Raw genomic sequence first — 4,222 nt, forward strand, 5'->3', positions numbered from 1 at the left:
TACTGATAATAAGAAACATATCTTAAGGAATGAAAGAAAGCTTATTATAATAATTGTCTGCAGATGTGAAATGAAAAGCATTATAGAAATATATATCTGTAACACTCTATTAAACCAGAATCTCCCAATAAGGGATGCATAGTGATAAAGAAGCCCATACATTTCACAGCTCAGAAATTAGTTTCTTAGACTTCCATCATTCAAGGAAATCACATTCCAATCACTGCTCAAGTGACATGAGTTTTCATACTTACAGTAATCTCCTGTATTGACAGTATATCAAAAATAGTCCCCTGAAGAGTAAGGCTAATTTTCTAACCCAGTCAACCCTCACTTTGAAGTCTGGATGGGGATGGTGATAGAAAAGTTTTGCAAAGGTGGAAGTACTGAGCCTTAAAGCATTCTTTATTCTTCCAGTATAATGATGGCAAATCTACCCTCTCTCATTTCAATCTTTTGAATAAGTCCCTAAAGCAGAAATCAGCAGTTTCATGTTGCTGTGCTTGACTCTTTCAGTGCCTTTCCCTTCTAGATTTTGTGCAACTACCATTAGCTCTACATGACATCCTATTTCAAGCTTTTGATTGATCTTAGAGACGTGAAACTGCTAGCAAGGTCTTTCAATCACAGAAGTACATTTCTTTTGCATATATAACAGGCTCTTGCTAAAGTTGCTTAATGAATTACATCCAGTGTTTGAAGAGGGAAGGTATGCAGGTTTGGGCAGTCCCTGCAATACTGAAAAGCAGGGAACATGCCCTTTTGAAATCAGGACAGCGATGGCTGTGCCCTTTTCCCACTTGAGAGGGTTCTGCAGCCCCTTCCTGGCTCTGCTGAAGGTGGTGAGTCCTCACCTTCTCCTGCTGTGCTCAGCCCAGCTCTGCCCTGCTGTCTCTGTGCTGGCCCTGGCACACCAGCAGTGTGGAGCCATCTGCAGGGGCTGCACTGCTGGGCTGTCCTCACTGCCTACACTGGGGGGGTGGGGGGATGGATCTGAAGAGGCATTGAGGCCTTAGTGATAATTTTCTTTGTCTCTGCTGTCCCATTCTGCTCTAACATCTCCACAAAATATTCAGTTGTTTGGCTTTGTGACTTCGCTCTAGCAGTGTCCTAGCATTCACTGAGGGGCAGTGTCTTCAGATGTAACACAGAAAAAAATAATGTGATCTTATAAATCATCACCTCTAAATGTTGAGTTAGGTTTTTTGTGAAAGTTAATGACACCATGAGCTAACTGTATGTGTTTAAAGTTACTCTCTTGTCCCTTTTCAAGATGGAAATTGTCATTATCTTCATAACTGGCTTACCCCTCTGCATATTGCCTCTTACTTGCTTTCACAATGGCTTCTAAGTGCCCATAATTAGAGGTTGCTGTTATGGATTGCACTAGGGTTCAAGCAGAATTCTAACAAGTGCCACTCATACATTGGAGTGGGAAGTACTATGGACACTGTGTTGCTTTGATTCACTGAACTTTTTACATGAGCACTTCATTTACCCTTCTAGCTCTGTGTGAGGCTGTGTCTAACTTGGTACTGTAATTTCAGTGAGGGAAACAAAGATGACTCAAGCAGGAGAACCACCACAGTAACTTTATGAATAAATAAAGAAAATTTAGATTAGTCCACTTCATTAGGAGGTCAAAAGGTGCCTGCTGGCACTCTCTTGCAAAGTTTATGACTCTCAGGAGTCATATAGACACACAGATATATACTCAGGGAAAGGTTAACTTCTGTACTGTGATGCTCTCTGAAGCACCCTGAAACCTTAAGCTCTACCAATACACATAATCTCAAATCTCACTTAAATGCACGCTAGAGTAAGTCAATATGGGTAGCAGTATGGGTTGTGTTCTTTGCTTGGTGTTCCTGTGGTTTCACTGAAGAGCACATTGGCTATGCAAACCCAAAAGATGCTCCAGCATCACAAAGAAATGGGTTCTTAGTTAAGTAAGAAAATGTTAACTCTCATAACTTTCAGTTCAAGCAATAAGGTGGAAAGCAAAAGACTGCCAAGGTGAATGAATTAAGTCACTCATTGTAAGATGCTGAAGACATTGCCTTGCCAACTTCTGACAGCAGCTGTTCTACTGGCTGTAACTACGATTCAGCTATAGAAAATCTATACCCTAGCTCTTTGCATATGTGTCTATAAGATAGGAATCTAAAACTGAGAGACCTGTGAATGATTCATGAGAATACTTGATATTTCAATGAGCAACAAAAAAATATTTTATGAAGCTCCAGGACTATCTTCAAATTAGCAAAAGCTACAGCAGTGTCTGGGCAATGCTACTGGGGACAATTGTACTTCACAGATGAACACACTTTTTGGGCCACTGGAGGAGAATAAACAAGCCCACAACATGAACATGCTTTACAAAGGAACTGAAAGTGTAGGAAAGAGCCAGTCTCATAATTCTGCTTTTGTGGGATTAAATTGCCTAATCAGATCCCGAAGTGCTGAACCTGGTATTTCTTTCCACTTGCTGACCATTAAACATTGGGATAATTGTGTGAGCTGCAGAGCTGTGTACAGACAACAATTCTCCACTACTCTTTGCAGGGGGTAAAGTATTTGTGTATCTATATCTCTGGCTGTGGAGGTTCCCAGAAGAGTTAGTGTAGTTTTTAAAGAGAATATGTACCACTTGCAGTGAGATTCAGAATCCTTGTGTTCAGCCCGAAATGATTTTATGGGGAGTAGAAACTTAATGCACTTAACTGCATAAATGATATGCACACTGACCACCCTGAGTCTGCTTTAGTCTAGTCAAAGTCAATTTGAAAAATGATGCTTGGAGCTAGTTTGAATGAATGATGTTATCTCCAGGGCTTGAAAAGTATTACTGAACCTGTATGAACTTGATTATGACCTGTGCTATATTCTTCACAGGCATTATTTTACCTGTGTAGGCCTCTGTAGGCTGGTATCCCTGTATGTTACATACCTCAGACTTTATAGGGAAAAAGGAACAGGGGAAAAAAAATGCTCTAAACCCAGTCAAAAGTCCCTCTAAATCCATCCTCACCTTCCTTATCTGAAAGCACACTGGTCAGTGATAGCTGTACCTGCTCTTCCTTTTCTTCTTGACAAGTCCGTGTTGCACAAGCACCATCCTTGCTGCAGAGGCTGACAAGGGGAGCAGTGGCGAAGAGAAGGGCCAGAGCTGTCCTGGAGCGGCTCTCTTGTGCATGGGCCCCCTGCCACTGTCTGCAGAGGTCCCTGTCAGGCACCTTCCCTGCCCCACTGGCCTGGGAGCCATCTTTCAGTGGCCATCCCCACTGAAACACCTTAAGATGATCTGTTGTTTCAGGCTGTGCAGATGCTGGCAGATGTTTTTTGTTATGGCAGTATAACAGTAAACCCTGGGCTTATGTTTCAGATTGCCCTGAGCAGTAGGACAGAAACAGATGGGAGCCCAATCTAGCCCCTTAGGCTTTTCAGTCATTCTGACATGTCACTTTCTGTGTAGGCACAAGTCTACCAAATACAATTATTCTGGGGATGAGACATTTTTAGATGTGAGAGAAAAGAAGTAACAGTGGGGAGAAAAAGGGTGAAAGAAAGACAAGGAAGATAGAACTAAGGCAGTGACTGACCTGAGAATGTACATAGTTCAGCTGTGATTTTTCATAAGAGCAGTAAGTTCCAAGTAAAGGCATTCCAGACTTGTCACTATCTTAGTGCCAAGGCAAGTGTTACCTTCCCCTCCCCTCCAGAAGAATAAGGATTGCATATAATCTTATCCAGAATAGTGTAAGGAAGCTTTTCTTGCTCTAAGTTAGTGCATCATTAATAATAAGGTGCAGAATTTAATTGGCAGATCTTACTAATGCAGCAGTCCCAGTGCTTCTGATGGCTAAAATTTAAAGGCTAGTATAGCCTTTAGTATAGGCTAGTATAGCCTTTAGCATAGCCAGTTGTAGCTAACATTTGCAAAATGTATGGACTTCACAGGCCTGATGCTGTACTCTCAGACTATATTGACTGTTGGAATTAAGAGCAGAGAAGAAAATATTGAATGTACACAGTCAAGAAAAGTGCAACAGGCTTCCATAATACTCTTTCAGTAACTGTGATTTTAAAGTCAGATAAGCATGTAACCCCTGAAGGGGCAGAATCACTCCTAAGTCATGGTTGTTTTATCTTAAATATTATTTAAATGGCGTTATGGAGATTCTCATTGAAAGTCACAAGGATTTCCAGAACTAGCATTCCT

This window comes from Corvus brachyrhynchos, unplaced genomic scaffold, assembly GCF_000691975.1.
Source record: "Corvus brachyrhynchos isolate BGI_N302 unplaced genomic scaffold, ASM69197v1 scaffold17, whole genome shotgun sequence".
Taxonomy (NCBI): domain Eukaryota; kingdom Metazoa; phylum Chordata; class Aves; order Passeriformes; family Corvidae; genus Corvus; species Corvus brachyrhynchos.